The following is a 23,685-nucleotide window of genomic DNA, read 5'->3' as shown; positions in this document are numbered from 1 at the left end:
AATTAAAATCAGCAGTTTGTACGAGTTGGTTTGAGAAATGCGCCAGAGCGACTGAGAAAAACCTGTAAAATTTTCACGTCAGAAAGCCACGTCGTACCTCTGAGCGATGCGTTGGAGCCTTAAACACTTCATCGTGTTGCAGTTTAAGAGATCGTTGTGGTGCAGCAGTACCGCTTTGACTCAGTTGGGTTTCATCTTCTCTACAAAGTACTGTAATCAGTTCAAGCACACAACTGAGCAATCTAGTGGGACAGGAATGGAAGCAAATCAAGGAGTAATTGCAATAAAGCTTTCGTATCAAGCTGAGATGGGTGAAGAGGACGGCGAAAAACAAACAACAAATGACTAAACACAAACATCAGTCTGTAACCAGTCATCCAGCATCACCTCCTTCCATCGGTACTGCTTTCTACCAGTTTGCTCTCCAGTATTGATTTGGTCTTCAGTTTTTGTCAGTCGTTTTCTTCCACTCCAGTGGTTTGATGAAAGCCAAACGTTGCACAGAAATAAGCGAAATTAATGAAGGAGGTTTGCCTTCGGCTGTCATATCCGCCTGCCGAGCATTTATCTATGAAGTAGAGGAAGTGAGGGCATGTTCTGTCACACGCGTGCACATGGGCGACGCAGCGGGTTGAGTTTTCCTGCGCGTGTTGGGACAAGCGTTGTCAGTGTCCGTGTCTTCACACTGTTCCAGAGTGTCTCTAGGTGTGGATGGAGCTGTCTTTTTCTACTGAAGACAGAAGCACCAATTAACTCCCCAACTCTGCTCCTCACTGTGCCTTTCTCTCTCTGCCTACCTTTTCCTCGCCACTGGCCTCTATTCACAAATACTAATTGTCCTTGAATGCACATATCTGTATGTGTAGGGGTGTGTGTGTGTGTGTGTGTACTTGTCTAGCTTATCTTATTCTGGCATTTTTACTATCCTTCCAAAAAGCAATGGGCCTTGTTTAGATTTGGTGGTTGGGTTTGGAGGTATGATGTGAATTAAGTTTTGATTAAGGTTATGGTTAAAAATGGACTAGTACTGGTTAGAGTTAGGCATAAATGTAGCTATTTATAGGTACAGTATTATGTGTTTTCCAGGCATATAGCGCCCTCGTATCGGATCCACCAGCAGTTTTGTTTCTACGCCTCCATATACTCACCCGGTAGCCAATGCCTGCATTTAGATTGGACACATTCATTCTCTCGCTGCCACTGAAGCATTAATGCAAGATGCTAATTAAGAGAACACCATGTGTCTTAAAATTGATATCCCATAATTCTTGTGGAACTCCATTCGTCCGTTCACCTTTTATGTGTCAAAATAAATTCAGCCGAGTCTCTCTCTGTTTTTTCTTTTTTTTTGCTCTGCGGTGTAAAAGCGGAGCCGTGAGGCTTGGGTCAAGTTGACACACAGTGGTTCTTCTTTGTCAATGTCGATGCTCAAGCCGGGTGTGTTTGTGCTGGAGTTGGCAGAAAGTAACGGCATCTGACGTTGTTCAATTTGTGACGAAAAGAGCAGGCGGACAAATTGAAGAAGCAGGGAGGTGTCGACGCGTAGACGCTTGAAATGTACAGCAGACGGCTGCGGTTCAACGCGGCAAAGACAAACACACGCCGCTTAGCAGCAGAAGAACCTTGTTTTGTGGCTGTCGGGGAGAAATACCTTGAATCTCAATTTTTGGGGGGGTAATATTAGATTTTTTTTGTGAAAATTGCCTCGTTATCCCTCATTATATCTGCAGGGGAAGCTTATTCATTTTCATTTCTAGTAAAATGTGTCAAGAAGAGCATGTTACTGTGACACAACAGAAGTTTTTTTTTTTTTCTGAAAAGTTCCAGTGTTGGAGATGCAAGGTTTCTGTCTACCAGGAGGAACTAATACGGTATGTGCATAAATTTAAGTCAAAATTGAGTGATTTTACTCATTTTCATTTTGGACCATATTAAGACCAAGAATGCCTTTTAAAGAATCAGTTGTGGCAGAAAGTGTTGATAAAACTGTACGATACCTGTTAACAAATTGTTAAAATATGGACAGTGCATACACAAGAGTGATTGACAGCGTTAAGACCCTCCTCCTGGCTCTGATTGGTTGTTTCTGACAGTACAGTGTATTTCTGCAGATGGCTGTATGACCACAGCTCCATTTTGTTTTTCCACAGATTATTCGTCTCATGTTATCCTGTCCTGACATGGTGACAGTTTTAACGAATATGTCACAAACATATTTATAAAAATGACGTACTGCATCGTTAAAGCTCACGTTCATAACGTAGCTTCACCAGCTCCATTGCCGACCTGCGTTGTTGTGTTCCTTGACTTTCATTTTTGTATTCTGTATTCATATTAAGATCAAATTACACACAGATTCTAACTGGTGTCTTCTGAATTCAATCGGTTTCCCAAGATTTTATTATAAAATAAATTGAAAACCACAGATTATTTTCCCCTCCACTTCACTTTTTTCCTCTGTTGTTGGTCTACCTCATAAATCCCCAGTGACATACGTTGACATTAGCGGTTTGGTTGACGTAACCAAACATGGAAAACGTTGAGGGATGGACGCAATCCTGCCAGGTTGTCCATAACTAGAGTAAGGAGAGTTCCTCAGCGATCCAGCTCTCTCGGAGTCTTACATTAACTCCCTCTCTTTCTCAAGTGCGCAGACTTAAACCGAAAGTGACGGTCAGTAAATGTCACCGACTGAAAATATGCTCTCCAACAAGCACACACACACAGCAGATAGAAGTCGTACCATCTCCTCTCACCCTTTTCATCTTCTCCCTCCATCTCTCAGCTGCTACTCTGTCCCTCTGATTAGATCATCTCCGTCGCCTTCGCTCGTTAAAGGTCACGGCGAATAAGTGCGCCTGGTAAATAAGCGCGCCGTTAGTAAACGCTTCCGAGTCCGCGTATTTACAGGAGAAAAATTACTCCGCCGCGGGGTTTGGACGAGGCGGAAGCGAGATGGTTTGTGGGCGTCAAAGAGAGAGAGAGAGAAGAGAGGAGACTGGCATTTTCATTTTCTTACGCGGACATATGGAAGATGGAAGGATGCTGCCCAAGATAATAACGGGACGGGGAACACACACACACACACGCACACACACACACACACACACACCCTTCTCTCTCTCTTACTGTCACGCAAAATATGGCATTTAGCAGCCATTGTGTTTTATAAGCTGAGTAAATCTAAGTCGTGGACTGGAGTGCGACGCCAAGCTTAGTTTGTCATCCAAATGTCAGCTGTTGGAACGCCGTATGCAAATGATATAGATCAGGACGGCAGACAGATAGGCAGAGGGGGATTTAATTCCCTTAAAACCTCCGGAGGACGGGCTGGTGGGGTGCGTGGGGACGGGAGGGCGTCTAACCACATGTTTATGTCCGGGGTCGCTCCCGGCGTGAAGAGCGCCACAAATCAAAGACACAGAGGCGGAACGGCTCACAAATCAACCCTGCTCCTCCGCCGCAGCAGGGGACGGAGGCTCGGAGCGCGCCGCAAATCAAAGCCGCCGTCTTCGGTCGGGAGCGGGCGTGCGAAACAAATCACGCCCGTCCCATCTCATCTGCTCTATGTCCCGAATAGCGGGGGAGCAAAAAATAAAAAAATAAAAAGTAAAGGGCCGGTGACATAATGAGAGAGAGCGTTCTGTCACCGGAGACGGATATAACGGAAGCGTTGACGCCAACGGAGAAAGGGGAAGTGATGGCCTTCGTCTTCGTTGGAGGACAGATGGGACTCGCGCACAAGCTGCGTTTCCGTTAACCACAAAGTTTCGCAAATTGAAGTTACGAAAATAAATTTGCTTACTGGAAACACGGCAGGTTTGGAAAAAAGTCACGTTATTGGATAAAACGTTTTTGCGGCGCATTGAGGTGGGTTTTCAGCCATATCGAAGTAGATTGATGTTACCAAAACTGGCATGGAAGCACTCACTTTGCATCACATGAGTCACATGGTCAACAGTCAGATGCTACTACATGTGGAAACGCCAAAGAAGACGACAGGAAGTGGTAGGAGGATGACGGTTTGTTTGTTTTTTTTTTTTTTTGAAAAAGTGCAGCTGGCTCTGTCAGAGCTCTCACAGTGTCACACAGTTCATAAAAAGTTTTGTCATTCCAACATGTTTAATCTCTTCTGTAAAATCTCTGACTACATTTTCTCCAAAACGTTGCATATGTAGCCGCTCCCAAGTAGGCTGGGCTTGTCGCTCCAAAGCCTGAAGAAGACACCAACGTCTCCTCTGATTGGCTGATGGATGATAAGCGCTAGCACCACGGCTGAAATCTGAATACATCTCATGTAGCTGTTTACATCCATCACTGCCATGATTTTTAATGACTTTATCACGTGGACAAACTTATTCCCGTGTGATTTTTGTTTAATTTCTTTTTTAACGTAAACATAAAAATTGCAAAATCTTGTTTTTTCGACGTCCGCTGAATCCCGACAATTTGTAACGGAAACACAGCTGCAGTTATTTAGCTGTACTTTGGAATAGTTTCTCAGACTGATAACGGTGTGTTTGGGTGTGTGTGTGTGTGTGTTCGGGGCTGTCATGATGCTATAATTGGACGGTGGCCTGGTAGAGGAGCAGAAATTGTCTGGAGATTCTCAACCCGGCTTGCTCCGGCTTCCTGAGAAAATGAGGAGAAAACAGTTGTTGATTTTTTGATTTTTTTTTTTAAACACGGAGGCTGAAATTCTCCTCTCTAAGCTTTGCCGTTCTCCTCCCTGCCCCCTGAGACCTCGCTGTGTGTTTGACTGTGTATTCACCTGTGAAATATCTTTCCATGTGTTCAGCATCATGCTTGACAAGTCATAGAGACGGCTAAACCGGCGCCTGCTGAACCTGCTTTCATTGCTTGTTTGAGCTGCACACAAACGGCTCTAACTGATTTAAAGTGGGGATGGGGATTTTTATTCTCCATCTTCTGGCAATAAATATGAAGATCTTGGCAATAATACTGCAGACATTTCTTTTTTTCCAGCTATTTCTGAACAAACTCAACATATTCTATTAGATTCAAATCAAAAACATCACGTACCTGAAATAAAAGAGCTTTTTTTTGTAGTTAGAAAGTGAAAACACGAAAAGGAAACAATTAGCGTCTATAGGATGGAATATGAGATCTTTGGATAGGAATATAAGAGCCTGGGATTATCAAACATGAACTTTTTAGTCTCCTGCAACACCTCTGTAAACACATACATGCTAGCAGGGTTTGTTTTTTTATCCTTTTTTGTAGACTGATGAATTAGTCCCAGGCAATAAAAAAAATCCCCAATAAAACTCAAATTTCAGTCTACCACCTTTGGCGTTATTTGGAGAAATGGACAAAATATGTATTAACACTGTAATGGCAGTGTGTTACAAAAAAAAGTTTATATATTGGAGTCAGAGGAACAAAATGTGATTTTATTTTGTTTATTTTTGTGTAAAAAAAAAAAAAAAATGTCTGAAATTTTAAACTTTGGCCCAGAAGATTAGGATGATGCTCAAGCCATTTACATGAACACGACCACAAATATCCACCAAAACGTCTCTTACAAAATCAAGTAGCAGAGTTACAGAGAAACAATCTCTTCTAAAGGCAGACACAGATTTTTACACAACGAAATGAGAAATACAAAAACGGCAAAGAGTCAAACTGATCATCCTCTTCATGTTTTCACATGCAAAGAATCGTTGGCTCCTCGGGATCCATCAGGCTCTCCAGGACGAATCCCATTTCACAGTGAGACACTTTAACCATCTGAACCCTGAGTCAGAACCGGCAGGCAGCAACATCTCCACGGATTGGATCAGTTCAACCTCTACTACGTTAGGCCTAGTGGTAAACGTAGCATGGCTTGTTGTGGGAGGATGTTGATGTCGGGTGTAGCATGTCTATGTTAAAAAAGAAAACAATACAAAAAAGACAGAATCATCCTTTAGCCATATTTCTAATCTGAAGCCAACTTCAGCTCTGTATAATTCAGTAAATTTATGCTAAGAGTCATGTTGGGTTACAGTAAGCTAGGTCAAAAGAACACGTCCATGTATCTAATGTATGACGGTTACACATATTGTATGCCAACCCATTTTCTAGATGAAGTTTTCTTTAAAGAAGGTGCAAGCTAGCCGCTAACCTTTTAAAACCTAATGCTAGCATGTCTGAGGCTAACACTAACCTAGCATTTCTAATGTACTGAAAAGGAGGTAGTGACCAGATTAGGCATGCTAACTCATGCTAACTCAAATGAGTGGTCTCTTTCTCATTTGCCAGTTTATCTCTAATCAGGTTAGCTGCTAGCTTTGGAATGGGGAATAGCCTCCTGCTACAAGGAAGTATCTACTGCTGGGTGCCCGATAGTCTTATTCTGTTACCTTGGGTTTTGTTTTTCTGCCTATTTCAGGTTGGGCAGGTATTATTTTTCAGTTAGTAACAACTTTTTTTCTTTAAACTGAAGACAGTTTTGTCGTCTCTATTTTTTATTTAATGAAACTTTGTTCTGGTGGCTTCAATCGCTAGATTTAAGCCACCCAGATGGAGGGAAGTTCTACTGACAAATTTGTGGCGAAACCAGCAAGAGGATGGTAAAAACCACTAATACTGACCCTGATGCATTGCCTGTGCCTTGCTGTTTGTCTGCTACAGTAAATCTGCCTCATTCGTTTGAAAGCTGTTACTGCCATGCAGCTGCACAAACTAAAACTAAAAAGTGAAAACAGAAGCAAGGAATATTCATCTTCATATAATTTTTTTTTTACATATGCATTGGAAAAATTTTTGCCGTAAAATTAATAGCCAGCATGTAGGAAAAAGAACAGTAAGGTGTTTTATTATTGTGTCACCTGCTCTCTCAGATTCACATCTGGACTTTGTTCTCTTGTGGTTTCTATTTCTCTTTTATTTTTATTTGTTCTTTTGCCATTTTTTCACACAGACGTTTTTTTAAAAACTTCTCTTTTCCTTCTCTTAAAAATTCTCCGCAATAAAAAAAAAACTGTCAAATGATCTACGGTTAATGAAGACAGATTTTCAGATATTTTCCAGTATCCTGTTAATGAAATTAGTAAAGAGGAAATGTGTGAATGTGAGAACAGAATGTAAAGCAGAAGCTGCCACTGCTTTACACTCACATTGCTGTTCGTAATCTTTCCTTTCTTCCTGTTTTTTTTGTTGTTGTTGTTTTTTGCGTGCTTTTATCCAGGATTTAAACTTAAAGAAACCCAAACAGAAAACCCGAACTGAACTTTAACTACTTACTTCTGATCGATGCCTCACTTGACCAGGATGGATCTTATCTTCGTCAAGGACCGACTTGGAATTACCGAGACGCTTTACGGGACACTTCCAATAATCTACCTTTTATTGCATGACTGACCTGCACAATGATTCCAGACATCTTTTTTCTTTCTTTCTTTCTTTTTTCCTGCTGTTTTGTGACCTCATTTCACCAAGCTCCACTCCCTTGAGCATTTATTTCTATTCCCTGGATAATAAAGCAGGGATTGTATGGGGAGAAAAAAAAAAAGCTCATCATATATTGTCAGAAATAACAAATTCTATAAACTGAAAAGTGAGCCTCGTTCACACAGAGAGAGACAATGAATGAATGAATGAAATGAACCATTTCTACCGGGGTTGTCCAACATTTCTGTATTCCTATGTAGGTCAGGTTTCACCATGGTGCGACATGCCGTGACTACGTGTTCTAGAAGCTCTAATCTCCTAACAGAGAAGATAGGCAGAGGCGTGAAACGTGTGGGACAGAACAGATAAACCGCATGACGGCATCGCTCTCCAGAAGGCTGCAGTTAGACTGTGTGAGCGCAGGAACGTGGAGAAACGTACAGGACGTATGAGGATATGCGTTAGCAAGTGGGCCAGTCACGTTTACAAATTTTGATAGACGATAAATTGGATCAGAAGTTATTGCGATAAACTATAATATTGTTGTTTTGAGGCCATTTTCAAGTAAGGTGATGGTGACGACATAATAATGCAAGGACGCATTTGCAAAGATGGACAAACGTTAAATTCTGATGAATGTTTGAACACTGGAGCCGGAAGACAGTTTAAATATACAAAATGAATAAACAAAACAGCGGAAACAACAAATAAAATTAATTACGGAGTCTCTGTAAACAAAGAGCAAAAACTAGCAAAAAGAGCTAGTTGAGACCGAAGCACCAGACTGAAGAGCAGGTTTGATAGAAAGAGAGAAAAAAGACAAACTATAAATCAAGCACATGGAAATGATTGAGATCATTTTAATTTATTATGCGATTAATTGATTTATTGCTTATTGTGACAGGCCTATTAGCAAGTAGAGCAACCGCTAATGTTAAGGAATCTAAACATACTTTAACACGTAGTGTAAAGTTTTTATAGTGCAGAAAATTAATCTCATGCTGAAACACTTATCTAAAGTTAATGTATCCTAGCCTTTATATAAATGAATAATGTTAATCATTATGGGAGCACAAATAATATTAGATCATTAAATTTGTCTAAAACATAATACTTGTAAAGAAAAGACAGAGCTGATTCTAATACACAGTTACAGACAGTAGCAGAAAAAGGGGGTGGAGCTGTCGGTTGCCTGTCACTATGGCAACCACCAACTGTCAAGAGCAGCATAACAGAACAATAAATGTCTGAAGAAACAAGTTGTTGACTAAACAACTTAAGCTGAAAGAATGAATAAACAAATTTTGACAAACTTCACAGGCGGATTGTGAGTCTGTGGAAAGAGTATAAATACACAAAATATATTTAAACTGGATCTTATAAAATATCCAGTTTAAATATATATTTAAAAATATATAAAGACTGGATCTTTTCACAGATTAACAGTTCTCTACGTTGTAAAGTCAAACAAACGCCTTCCTTCTACGTTACAACCACAGCCTTCACTGGATAGAAAAATGCTACATGGTTTTCCAAATGTGTGTGCAAAGTCTGAAAGATGTGATGGTGTTCGGCCCCATGTGACTGACCAAAGGATAATATGGACCCTAACATGTACCCTACATTCAGCAAACATGTGGAAGTAGGGGACTAATGTCAGATGAGAACAAGAAGTTATTGGTAGGATGGACGGAGCTAAAACTGGCCAATCGTGGAGGAAAACCTGACTGGGTTGGTGGTTCGTCTTCCATCAAGTCAGTGACCTTAAACACTGAATTCAGTCAAAGCATTTTCATGTCTTAAAATGGCCCAGCCAAAGTCTGGAACTGAGGCAGGACTTGAAAATTGTTGCTCACACATTCCCTCCAGCCAGTCTGACTGAGATTTGACTGGTTGCGTTTCCATGACAAAACCTGCGCAAAATTTTGACTGCATTCTCCTAACGTAGAAAAAAATAAAATATTTTTTTTAATTGTGGTGTTTCTATTAAATAAGAAATGAGATTAAAATCAACGATAAATCATTTAAAAAAACCACGCTGGACCATCATGGTCCAATCGCTTCCTGTCGTCTTTTCGTCATTTCTGCCGGTGGTAACATCTGGTTGTTGATCATGTGACTCGTGTGATGAGGAAAAAAAAGTGTCTAGAAACAACATCTCATCCTAGCACCAAAACCATTTATCAAAACAACGTATTTTGCTGCGTTTCCATTGTGCAAATTCATTTCTGCAATTCCAATTTGCGCAATTTCACGGTCAATGGAAACGCAGATAATACTTCACAAAGAGAGAACGGACAAAAACTGCAGCGAATGGGGTTCTGAAAAGATTTAAAGGGGCGAGCATGAACACGCGGCACACTTTTCACAACAAATGCTTAACAAACGGCATGTTTATGCTAATTTTGACGTTCCAAACAGTATTTCATTGCAAACTCCTCAGTCGCCTGCAAAGATCCCTCTGATTATCTGTGAAAACACCAAAGAGTTTGGCGCTTTGTGCTCGCGAGGCAGAGGCTCTTGCTCTCATTAAGCCATTAGCTGCTTAGTATTTAGCTAAAAAGCTCTTGGATGAGGCTAAACGCTCTCTTCAACCCACTTCTCCCTCTTTCAGTCACTTATCCCAGTCGGGATCTAGCGGAAAAAACAGCGAGAAGCGAATTTTCAAACATCCCCTCAACCTCTCAGCTTCCTGTTGGAGAGAGACGGATAAATGAAAGAAAGAAAAAAAAAAAACCCTCTAGCATATCCTGAGTCTGCCCCAGAGCCTGCCCTCAGTCGGCTGTGCTTTGATCACACAGACACCTCCACAGACTCCCCTCCATTTAAATGTAAAGCGGCGTGATACCCAGGTCGGCCCCGACCGGTGAGTTCTTCATTCCGTCCCGCTGGGCGAGAGCAGCCGCTCTGCGGGGGGGAGACCGCGTCTCCGCCGCTCCTGCTTTCCAACTCATTTGTTCAGCGTAACAATAAGCCAGCGTTCCGCAGACGGAGGGGAGCTGGATGGGAGATTGCTTGGTAAACTCTCTGAAAATGTGTTGGCTCATCGGCCGCCGAGGGTAGATGTTGACTTCGATTTTATACCTCTCTCAGAATTCAATGGAAGCTGTGCAGAACTTTGCTTTAGAATTGATTTCAATGTGTTTTCCAGGCACATTGTATCATTTTGTAGCAAAATCAAGTAACTATGTTGACCGGAGTTGTTATGAAAATGCTACATACAGTACAGACCAAAAGTTTGGACACACCTTTTAATTCAATGAGTTTCCTTTATTTTCATGACTATTGACATTGTAGATTCACACTGAAGGCATCAAAACTATGAATAACACATGTGGAAATATGCACTAAACAAAAAAGTGTAAAACAACTGAAAATACCCCTTAGATTCTAGTTTCTTCAAAGTAGCAACCTTTTGCTGTGATTACTGCTTTGCACACACTCTGCATTTTCTTGATGAGCTTCAAGAGGTAGTCACCTGAAATGGTTTTCACTTCATAGGTGTGCCCTGTCAGGTTAATAAGTGGGATTTCTTGCCTTATAAATAGTCATGAAAATAAAGAAAACCCATTGAATTAGAAAGGTGTGTCCAAACTTTTGGTCTGTACTGTACATCAAATATGACTTAAAAGATATTTGACTTTGTCATTTAAAATTGAATTGTCCATCTAGATTCTGACCCTCAGCTGTTTCCATGGGAATGGAAATTTGAGTGTAAAGCGTGTTTTATGCTTGATGCAGTAACATTTTGTACATTACACAGAATCGGGCCGACACTACTTTTGTAGCATTTATACTATCTGTGGCTTGTGCCCACTGTGGCCCACATTTTGCTGGACTCTAGGGGGCAGTGTAGGATGCCTACTGTAGCATAAATGAGGCTAAAGCACCTTGGTATGTAATACAAAGCAAAAGACGTATGTTCTGTTTATGTTTGTCACTTTGTGAAAGTGAATCAATTGAAGTAGTTCAGGCGTCCAATCAAAACGCCTGCTCAATGTCTGGAGGCCTTTTTGGCACATCATAATGGAAGAACAGAAATAGTATGGAAACACAACATGGAAATAATGCCTTAGAATTCGCCCAAAAGTGCATGGATGGTAATATTAGTAGTAATACACACAGTTATAAGAAATGACACTGCCATACATTTTGTCCTTTTAAATGAAGCCAGCAGACAGAGAACATACAGATGTCTACACCACTCTGTGTGATCTAACAAACTACAGGAGAACTGATAAAAATGCATGTAGAGTAATTGTTGGTTTTAGTTATCTGGCCCAAAACAAATGCGCTCGTTCTTCCTCGAGACGCTGCTGTGATGGAGCGAAATTAGCAACGCTCATCTCATCTCAGTGTGCGCTTTATCTTCCAGTTTCCAACCCTGTCCGTCTCTGTCTCGTTTTCCCTTCATCTCCCTCAATCTGCCACCGCCGCGCCCCCTCTGCACATCTCCTCCCCCTCTCTTATCCCCGCTGTTTGGCAAAGATGGCGGACTGTGAAGATATGATGGAATATTTCCTGTCATGATTATGAATTAGCCTGCTGGCGGAGCACGCGCGCACACACACGGCTTCGGAAGCACACGCGCGCTCGCGTGCGCACGCAGAGAGGCCCATGCATCATATCAAGGTCTCCTGAGTCAGTGTAACAGTGGTATCATTGATCTCAGTTGGCTATCATTGGCGGAGACGGGCACGAACTGAAACAAAGCACTCAGGAGATAACATGGTCTGGAAAGTCACTGCAGTTTACCTTCGATTTTGCAATTTAACCTGACAAATCCAAATGCTTTGGATCGGCATCGTGTACCATCATGCTAAAGTAGTGCAGACCCTTTTTCGGATGTATGTCTGAGCATGGTAACTATGTTCTGGTCTTTATCAGTTTCTGGAATTACATGAATCTAATCTGAAATGTACAAAAAAAGAGCACTACATCTCGTCAAAACAATGACATTAGCAACCAGATGCTATTGTTCAGAATCACCTGATTGACAGATCATCAAAAAATGTGGCCCACCAAACACAACATATTAGTCCTCATCCAAACACCTCAGACCAGCTGTGAAGCCTCATGGTGGAAGGGCGAGGATGTAGATTTGTTTTGAAACGATAGACCTTAAAATCCTACTGGTGATTGACTTCACACCACAGTATCCTTGAGTCAAATCTGTGGGCATCCGTCCGACAGCTGAATCGTCGCTCCAGCCTGGCTCATCTGCAGAACAAGCAGCAGCAAATCAAAGATAATAAAGCTCTTTCAATGGTCCAGTCAGTGCCTAGACCTCCACTCGATTAATGTGCTGTGGTGGGATGTTGAGGAGTTTATACAAAAACAAATACCCATAAATCAGCAGGAAGTGAAGTAACTTTGGAAAGACGTCTGAGCCAGAATTCCTCCACAGGAGAAAATGGCTCCTTCACCGTTGCCAAGTAGGTTTTTACAAAAGAAGCCAACAAAGCTTTGTGTGTGACAAAAAATGACAATATCTTATCTTCTTACAGCTGAGATTCAATACTAGTACGTTTTGATAAAAAAAAAGAAGTTAAAGAAGTTGATAAAAAAAACAACATTATTTATATCATGTCATAACACTCTAAAATTTCCTTTTGAGGACTTTGGTTTTTTGGTGACTGTACACCGAGGGACACCATATATAGACGGATATACTATGACCAATTTGTCTTTCTAGCGAGAACACCTTTGAACCCCAAAAGGGAACCGTCGCTGGCTCAAAATAAAAGCAGTGAGAAGGACATTGTCTGGTCCGTGTTGACACAAGGGGAGGTCATGGAGGTTCTCAGAAAAGGCCAGCAAGCCACAAATTGATGGCAAGCCATTTCACCTCCTCGTGAGTCAAGCACATGGTGTCCCAGGGTATCCATGGGAACGCAAATGTCGAGACATGCCATCAACCGGAGGCAGGCTGGGTCACGCAGGGTGTAACATGGTGCATTCAAGGAGGTGGAGGAAGATGAACCCATTTCAGGATCCAGAACTTTGGTGTCTGAGGAGAAGAAGAAAATGTAGGTAATTGACAGAGTTTATGTATTGTGTCATTTTAGTAATTTCATTTATACGAACATGAGAGCTCTGCTACACTGAAATAGTTCATCTTTCACTCACTGACTCCACACAGGGTACCTTACATAATACTTGAAATGTGCCAGACTTTTAGTCTACTTGTCACATTGGGTGTTTGATTCTGTCGGAAAAATTCAGTTTTCTTTCTTGGACATATTAAAACCCCTCTGTCAAATTATAAACTTAAGTAAATGGATTGTAGGCGATCGACCAACAGAAAGCATGTTCGTTCCCCTCCCACCATTTTCCTGTTACTCAGATTAGTTTCCTGCTCGGTATTACAGAAAAACAGGAAGCAGGAATGAAATTCTTCAAAAGCCATCCTTGGTTGCATTATATTTTATTTAGGGGAGTCGAGAGTAAAGAAGTCTGCAACATTTTTAAGATATTAATTTTTAAAGGGACAGTGTTATGTATTTTTCAGGCACATGGTGCCATTTCATATCACAATCATATGACTATGTTATGTTCAGTAGTTCTAGAAATACGACTTCAAAGAAATTTGACTCAGTTAATATTGGGTCTATGTCTCTTTAAGAAGTTCCTTCTCTTTCTGAAACTCCGCCTTCAAGAAGCCATCATAAAATGGCTCCTCTATTAACCCTTAAACAACATTTTTACTTCTCATTTTTATTTCTCTGAGAAGTAGCTACTATGAGCTCAGCAGATGCTCAGTTCCACCAGGTGTTTGCTAATTGGTGCTGGCTAGTCTGTAGGAGCTGAGTGGGGCCAGGGGGGGAAAGCTCTGAAACTGCACCTCTGAGGAGGAGCTTTTGTCCTTGAAGGCGGAGCTAGGTCCAACCAGGCGTTTTGGACAGCTGAATAGTTGCCATGGAAATCAAAGGATTTCTCAAACATGCGTGAAAGAATCACGGTATGTTTTTGACGAGGCAATAACATTATAACATGATGTCCAGCTCAAAACGTCGATGTTACATAATACAGACTCTTTGAGTTAATTAGAAAATGTAATCATACAAAACTATTACAAAAATGAAACGTTACATCAGGGGTCCCCAAAGTCGGTCCTCAAGGGTCGGCATCCTGCATGTTTTAGTTCTCTCCCTTGTGGTAGTAACAACCTTTTCAGCAAGTCAATGTTCTTCTCAGACATTCTAACGAGCCATCATTGGATCCAGGTGCGTTGAACCAGGGAGAGAACTACAACATGCAGGATGCCGGCCCTCCAGGACCCACTTTGGGGACCCCTGCATTACATGGAGTTTTGAAAACTTTTGCAAAGCACTTAAACGTCGCGTGTAATTAAAACGAAATGATTTATTTTCTGCTCCAGTGGTCCACAGCTTGGCAGTGACAGGATCTGACCTCTGATCTGTTGGCATGTGCCCGGTGTTCACGCGGCCCGGGTCGTCGGCCGCTCGCCACTCTCAGGCGACTTCGACATGCGTTAATGGTGTCGTCCGGAAAGTTTGAAAGACTCCTCAAACAACACGTACGTCTGCGCCTTTCCCTCCTAAGAGGGTCACCAACACTCTGCTGAACCGTGTAATTTTTCAAACTCTGTGTGACAGAAGCAGAGGACACGTTGAGCTCCGTTTGCCACCTAAAGTCCTGCTTAATATTCACAAGCGAGGAAAAGGCGCAGAGAGGGGCAGATGATAGGCGGAAGTCATGTTTCTGAGAGCATGGTGCCGTGACTTTTCTTTTTTCCTCCAGCAGGTAGTGACACCTGTTGTATGAGTCATCCTGAACACACACACACACACCCACACACACCCACCCACCCACACCCACACACCCACACCCACACACACACACACCACATGACTTTTACACTAGTAGAAGATGGTACAACATGTCTTCATGATTGCTTTTGGGTGCTGCTCTTTTCACTTTGTGACAGAAAATAAAAGATTTTCTTCAGTCTATTTTCATGTCTGATGTTTGGGCCACTTGAGTTGCCCTCAAGTCATTTCTCTGAATAAATAAGTTTGAATAGGCTTAAATAAATAATTCTAAACATGTTTCTATGTTGTTAAAAATGACTACGAGTTGTTCAGATGAACAATTCATGCTTTTTGTAAGTTTTTGTTAGAAATGATTATCAGTAAAACCTACTACCGGTTCCAGTAGTGTACATCCGATTTTCCATTTGGGTTTTTTTTTGTTAGAAAACAAAGTTCCATATGAGAGAGGCGGTTTGGAAATGTGATCAGATTCCTTCCACACTGAATTATCAGGCACAAATGAAATAAGTTCAGTTACTCTGCAATTTACACTGATGACTTATTTTGCAGGAATGTTATTTTAGTGAGCCTGATGCGCTTAATGTGAATAAACATGTCACTGTTGAGACCAGGGTTATAATAATTTTGGGTTTTTGCTTATAGTTTAGTTTTATTTTATTCATTGTGCCTTCTGGTTGACTAATTCAGTTAGTTTGCAGTGTGTGTTTGCTAGTTTTTCTTTGTTATTATTAGTCAGATGTTGTTTGGTTTTAGTTTAGTTATTAGTTAGCGCCATCAGGAGGAACGGATTGCCATAATTTGCTCACAACTGACGTAAACCGCTTGTGTGTGTGTTGGGGTAGAGGAGTCTATTTCAATCAATTTCAAGATAACCAGGAGGTATCATAAGGTAAAGCTAACTTTATTGTAAAGATTAGCATAAGCTTTTTGGATAATTGTTCTGTTTCTGTCTCCAGTTGGGGTCAATCCACAGTCGTTGAAATGTTGGCCTCACATTGTACCTGAGAATACTTTATGATTGTTTATGATTAACTCCGTGTTTGCAAGTTGCCTCTACATAGTTATTCTTCCACCATAATGCTACCCAGTTAGCTTACAGCAGTAATCTCAAACCCCTTTTCTTTCTTTCTGGCGTTCTTCAACTTTTAGATACAGTACATCTCCAGTCCAATCCATCAGAGCCATAATCACTTGAGTCTTTCTGATGATTCGGAAGCTTTCACGACTCTCGTCTCTTATGAATTGCTCTTCCATATTCATTTCAGCCACAATTGTTCAGTTGTCTGTAATTGGTACTGTCATGAACTTTTGACGTACCAACTGGCGCCTGTAGAGTCTGAGGTGGATTTGCTGGTACATCCACTTGCTAGTAAGTTTGGCACGATATTATAAAGACTTGTCATTGGATGAAAAATTTATTGCTGTTTGGGAAAAAATCTTCATAATCTCTCATGTTGATGTGCGGCAACAATTGCTTCTCAACCCAGAGGTGTCTCGTGTGGCTCATTAGAGGCACTAATGCGAGTTTAGATCTTTAATAGATTCTGGTTTCTTTTTAGGAATTGTAGAGCCGCCTGTCAGAGCTGACAAGCCGGTGAAAGGATACACCAGCATCTACATTTTGTCGCTATAGTTTAAAAAGGAGCGTTATATTTAGAGTGCTGCTGCATGTCAGCTTTTTCTAACCCAAAGTGCCTCCTCTCTCCCCAACCCTCCGCATGAGGAACTGGAGGTTCTGATCGCAGCAGGGGCGTAATTATTGGGATAAATGACATGCCATTAATAAAAAAAAAATCTACTTTGATGACAACACTCTTATTTCACTGAAGTGCTACCCTTGAAAACTCGCTGTAAGACATCCAAATTTGACACTCATTGCTCGAATGCGAGACTCCTTAGAAAGCCGACTCTTTGATCTCGGTGTCCAAACTAAAGTCAGGCGACTTTCTGTCGACTTGCCCTTTAGCGACAGAACTAGAAAGGAGATTCGGCGTTCACAGCTTGCTCCCATATGTTTTTGTGTGTGTGTGCGTGTGTGTGTGTGTGTGCCTCAATGAGTCACCTCAGCTCAGAGAAGGACGCCGGGGTCACAACGCCTTTTTTCCTTTCATGTACTCAAGGTCCTTTTTATGCACTCACCTATTCAGACTTCCAGCATGCCCTTTTGGAGAGAAAAAAACTCGCTTCCACACATCCAGACAGAGTTTAGACACAGAACTGTAAAGCGGTGCAGCAGTCGACACAACAGCCCAACCTGTTGTGTACGGGTTCTCTGCTCTGGCTCCTTCTTAGGTTTCAGCTTTCCCTTCTTCTTTTGTGTTTTTGTTGTGGCTGAAGGAGACGTTTTCCTCTTGTAAAGTCAAAAGTTTTGCATGAGCCGTGCTTTAGAGTTGATTCCGACTCGTGTTGTTTTCACTGGAGGCATTCAGTCGAACACTTGCAGGTGAAGTGGTGACGAGTGAAATCCAACGGTAGACGGGTGAGTCGTAAACCTCCTACGGTTTCTTCTTGGAGTTCTGATCTGTGCTAAAGTCTCATCTTTTCTGCATGAGCCTGTCATCCCTGACGTTGACTGGCGTTGACTGCTTCCCGTCCGTCGGCGGCTCTTCTTCCAGCCGACTCAGTGTCTTCACTAATGGATTCATTTTGGCGGAGGCCACAGCGCGGCGGCCTGACAGTGCACTTTCAGCGATTCAGACCTACTCTTTGCGTCTTCCTCCAAGTGAATAAAACCGGAAAAGATGTATGTTAAAGACTTTCAGAGTTTGTTGTTAAAAGTTACATGTTTGGGTTTGTTGATTGATCTATATTGCGGTGCAGGCATCGAGTGTGATCATGCGAACCAGAAGCTGGGTGTGAGGAGTGATGCTAGTTAGGCGCTAAATTTCTGCCTTTCGAAGTTTCTAAGCAAGAAAATATGTGCTCTACTAAGCCCACTTTGTTTAGGTTCTTCACTCAAACCTATCGCACCAGACAAGAATCAGAGACAAAATCAATGAAACTACAATATGCCACAGAATCTTTCGGAGATGTCCAATTAATTTTAGCTGCACATGAGATTTGAGCATTTTCTATTATCCAAGAAAATGGAAGGTGGAAGAAACAAAGAACTGAATGAATTGTTTGTGTCGGCACCCAAACAATTCACAAAATTGTTTGTGAATTGTAACACTGATTGTTTATAGCCATCAGTGTTATGGTTTTCAAGATTACAGAATAGTGTTGTGTAATTTAACTACAACATAAAGGTAACGGTAACTATTGATCCCCAAGCTAGTCTTTATGTTTTACCTGATCCAAAATATGAATTTCACCAAGATGTTTTTGTCGTTAATGACATCGTTGATACTTTCCTGTAACGCCTGTTCATTCAGGTAGCAGCCTCAGACTTTTTCTACCCCACACTCCTCTCTCTCTCTCTCCTTTGCATTAGGGCTGATCAGGCATTGCCGTTGATTTCATGCCTTTTCTGATCTTCCACTAAACGTTTAGACCATGTCTGCCAGAGAGAAAATTGTACAGATGTGTGAATAAACTTTCACTTTATCTTTAGTCTACATGTATCTCTCCATTTGTGGTTAAAGCTTGACATGTAGCCCCTATTGGCCCAATACCAAAACCAGTTTATCTGTGTTTGGTGCAGCCTGCAGCAACATTAAAACCCTTCATTCAAATTCACTTCTCCTATCTTAATAGTGATTATGTTTAATTTGTGCGCACTGGCTTCTTCATTCCTACAGGTGCCGCTTGGCTCTATAGGGGAAAATTCACATTTTGCACAGTTTTTGTTCTTCCATTTGGTTTTCTGCTGCTTCTAAAAACAGCAAAGGGCTTAAAAACAAACACCTGACTGGTTTTTGGGCAATAATTTAATGTCTTTTGGTGTAACATCACAAATCAGGAGGCGCCGCTTGTTACCTAGCAACTCCAGGGAAGGCCAGCCCGCCACCTACCAACCCAAGCTGAGCTCCAGCATGTTTGGTCAGCTGGTTTTACCGCTGTACAATAGCTGCTGGAAAAGACAAGCAGATTTTTATTTTTTTATTTTTTTGCTGACTTACCATCCAGAAACCACCTGTTGCATTGTTGTTGGTTGTGCAGGAGGCTCCCCTTCTGCCTTTCAAAGATGTATGTTATATCCATCTATATGTCATTTACAGTGTATATCTATTTTATAAATGCACATCTGTTTGTAGCCATTTTCACGTAGCAGTGTAAACATTGAGTTGGGGGGGGCGTGGCCAGCACCAGCTTGTTTGGATTTAAAGTGACAAGACGCTCTTTGTAGGTCATCTTTACGACTGATTTCTGAATTCTATAGATATCTATTTGTTTTATCAGTGAACTATGTGTACGCGTTGCTGCACTTTATTTGGACTAGTTACTTTTTTCTCCAATAAGCAGTAATTTTTAATTCATAGAAAACAGACGAAACATATTAAGTCAGCATCATTAAGAGATGAGAACGAACTAACATTGATTCCATTCACTTGCTTTCTCATTTTTTTTTCTCCGAAGAGTTTTTGCGGCGCTAGTGGCTCGTATTTTTTCTACAGTAGGCTGACAGGAAGGAGGGTGAGAAGAGGGGGGAAGACATGCGGCAAAGGTCGTCGGGACCGGGAGTCGAACCTGCGACGTCCGCGTCAAGGACTAAGGCCTCCAAATGTGGGGCGTGCTAACCCCCTGCGCCACCACAGCACGCCCCGCTTTCTCATTTTAAGTCATCACTGCCACTGTGAATCTGGACTCATACTACTTGGTATTATTCATTATCACGTCACATGCTACTATTAGCATTTGTAAAATCTAAGTTTTTTTTGCATTAAAAGGTTGTTAGCTTGGCAGTGGTGTTCATTTTACAAACTTCAAGGATAAAATATATTGGTCATTACAAAAAACAAAACAAAAGCTTTGTTTAGGAAGTAATGTCGCAGTATTACTACACATGCGATTCATTCCTAAACACCCAGACATAGACAGCAACATAAGTTTTCTTTTAGTCAGACTAACCTATGCTCTACTAGCTTCCCAAGGGAATCTGAACACTTAGCTGCAGCGTGAAGACATAGTGTGATTTGTCTTTACGACTTCCACCCACACAGCACACGTCCATTCAAAGCCCGATGAGAGCAGGTGAGCGATGATGTTTCATAAATAACGCCGAACCGAATGCGGCCGCATGTCACGAAGCGATTAGAAACTAAACGGGCTGCCATACAGACGCAGGGTTACCATGGTTTTGGGCTTTTCATTACACTTTAGTTTATTTCGTTGTGACTTTTTGTTTCTCTAATTCAGTTGGTTCTTAGACTTTGTTTGCTAGTTTTCATTAGTTATAATTAGTTTAGTTCTATCAGATGTAGTGGTTTAAAACAAAAAATGTTACATCTCTAGTATCTCTAATTTCAGTGTGTTTTAGTTAGTTTTATAAACTCACAATATAGCTCCAGTTAGTTTAAAACATTTTTATTTAGAATATTATTTATTATTATTATTAATTATTTTATTTTGAATTTTATTTATTTAAAATGTTTTCTCAATTTCTGTTTTTGTTAGTTTTAGTTATGATAATGGTGTTCTTCAGAAGAACGTTCCATTTCGTGTTTCATAGATTCCATCAGAATTTTCAATTGATTCTTTTTTTTTTTGGCAGATAAAACCGCTGATGTACAGACCAAGAGGTCAAGCATGCCGGACGTAGAGTTTCAGAAAGACACGGATGCCCAATTTCCAGATGCTATCCAATTTCTTTTAAATCATATTTAATAAATAGCATTGTTATAACAACTGAAGTTGACACGGCTACTTGATTGTGCTATAAAATGCCACTATATGCCTGTAAAATGCATAACACTGCCCCTCTAAGTGTGGTATTTGCTCTATAGAGCGAATACGGGAACAGTATCTCGTTAAAGCGACAGACTTTCTCGCAACGGCGAGAAGCAAAACTCATTAAAACCAAAATATGATGTAGTATAAACGAGAAAGTGCAGAGAAAGGTCGTTGCAGAGGAACGGCAGCACAAACAAACAACTGCACTTCGCGGGACGTTTGAGTGTCGTCCGGAAGAAACGGAGTGAGAAGACAGAGTTGGAGGGAGTCCACCTCGTGCCTTTTTAAAAAAAGGAACATATTTTTAAATCTCACTAAAGTGAGAAAGCTTCTCATTACGGCGAGACGCTCCTCCTGCATTCACGTCCCAGCTCTGGCAGTTAAACGTTTCTGTATACCTCTCTGACTTTACATCGTTTTTATCCATAAAAAAGAAAATCAAAAAGAGTATTTTGTTGTTTTGGCAACATTAATGAAAGATGAGCAAAATGTAACTGGAAATGCTAACAGTTTGACTCTTTCTTTAGACTTTTAACATTAATGTTGGTCCATATCTAGGACTGCTTAGATGTCACATTAATGAATATCTTCCAGAATTTTCCACCGGCAGCCTCGCTAATTTAAAAAAAGGGGGGAAAAAAGCCACAGATGAGTTAAATGTGTGCCGCTATCTTCTACGTGACGCGCTCTCATCTCGGCAGCCATCTTTGATCCTGTCCCAGAACAGGAAGTGAGGAAGGATTTCAGCGTCACTTCATTGTCATACGTTACCTTGCTCAGACGGTGCAGATCACAGGGAAACCGAGAGCGACTCTCTAACTCATTGACGTGCCACAGTCATAAAACAGGTAATTATGCTCAGGATCTCTCTCATATGTGAGCCAATTAACCCACCAAGCTGTCACTGGTAGAGACGCTGAGGAAAAAGGAGAAGGTATAAGGAAAGAGAATTTTAATGAAGACGGGAGCATGAAGAGTGGATTCTCATGGTCTGTGACGTGAATCTCATCTAAATTTGTACTTTTGTACAAAGTATAGTGTGTGATGTGGTTACCTGTCAAGGGAATTTTTTTTTCTCGTAAAACATTGATGTAAAACATCATCCATCAAAGTATTTGTGAACTTCATCTTTGTTTTTCTAAAAAAAACATAAAAAATTGTGTGTCATTTTTGTTGAGTACAGAAGGAAACGGTCTGCTTTGGACTGCGTGAGGCGTGGCTGTCCTCCCTCTGACGCTCCAAAGTCCTGAAGCCAAAAAGGCACCACAGTGGAAAAGTGCAGATTGTCTTAATTACGTTGATGAGCTTCACCTGCTGAGCTTTCAGACAAAACAAGGACGGGGAATAGAGGAGACCACAGACAGGACGCACGGTTTCTTGTGAGAAATGAACGAGTTTGTGTAGAACAAAAGGATCACCTCTGAAAACACAAATAAGATGCCACGCACATTTGTAGCCAAGTACTCAGGCTCGCAGTTGTCACGTCTGTTCAGCAAATTTAGGCGGTTGTGCGGGAAACCTCATTCTTGAGATTTCAGATATTTTGCTCCGTTTCCGTCTTCACGTCCAGCCTTGATGCACTTTGTCTTTATATTTTTTCCGTATGTCTGATAGAAACGAGTATGAAGGCTTTGGTAGACCCCGGATGTTCACAGTTTGCTCATTCTGTTGCCAACATGCTACACAATACTAAACTTGATTTTCAGAAATGAGTCTTTCCTTTACAGACTCTCTTAATGCCAAACGTGTCATTTTTGATATCATCATTTCTCTAACAACCCATCTTACCAAATCGAGTCCTCTTGTTGAACACCGATGACAAATATGTTAAGTATGAAATAAACAGTAAAACTGGTCATAATCTCTGGTTCTATTGGTAGATTATTTCACTTATAACATGGGGAAAATATCCTGTTATAAGTGAAATAATCTGTCAATGGAAATAGTAATATTTCATCAATATTAAGGACTTATTGTCTTAAAAAAAAAAAAGCTAAAATTTCTTGCTGAAAAGTGACGAGCCATTTTTGTCTTATTTCAAATGTACTAAGATATTTACACTTGAAACTAGAACAAAATTACTTGGTAAGATTTTGTATTTTGAATATGTAAGAATACAATTAAACCATAAAATTGTGGCATTAGTTATCAATGTTTTCCTACTGTGATGATCTCAGTACTGGTTCTGGTTGTTACCAAGATAAAAAAAATAAATAAATAAAAGTGCATGCTTGATATTGGACCACAGCAACATGCTGTTGTGGAGAACAATCAGACTGCGTATGAACAGTGATTGAGGTCACCAGGGCTCATCTTTCACGCTCTTGGGGGGGAAAAAAAAGCCATCGTAAATACAGAGATGGAGGAACAGACGAAGACGAGTCAGAGGGAAATCGATGAAGACAGAAGGAGGGGGGGTCCGGGAGAAAACCTCAACTAAAAGCCGGGAAGTTGCGAGGTGAAACGTGGAGGGAGACGGAGAAAGAGACGATGAAGGACGCAGGAAGGGTGAACGTCTCGGCGGCAGATGAGGAAAGATGGCCGCCTTTTGTCAACAATGAGGCAAACATCTCGCCGTGTTTCGAGGATGTGTTGAATGGGTCAAGGTGCAGGTCAGACTTATCTAGATCTAGTGGGTGATATGTCGCTGAGTCAGCGCGCA

General features: G+C 41.2%; 1 protein-coding gene across 4 annotated transcripts in view; it reads left to right on the top strand.

Annotated features, from left to right (window-relative positions):
• il1rapl2 (interleukin 1 receptor accessory protein-like 2) overlaps window positions 1–23,685 on the top strand; it is a 389,317-nt gene that overhangs the window by 120,481 nt on the left and 245,151 nt on the right. The gene's annotated exons all lie outside the window — the stretch shown is intronic.

This window comes from Xiphophorus hellerii, chromosome 23, assembly GCF_003331165.1.
Source record: "Xiphophorus hellerii strain 12219 chromosome 23, Xiphophorus_hellerii-4.1, whole genome shotgun sequence".
NCBI lineage: Eukaryota > Metazoa > Chordata > Actinopteri > Cyprinodontiformes > Poeciliidae > Xiphophorus > Xiphophorus hellerii.
The sequence above is the reverse complement of the archived record's forward strand: the minus strand, read 5'-3'. Positions and strand labels throughout refer to the sequence as shown.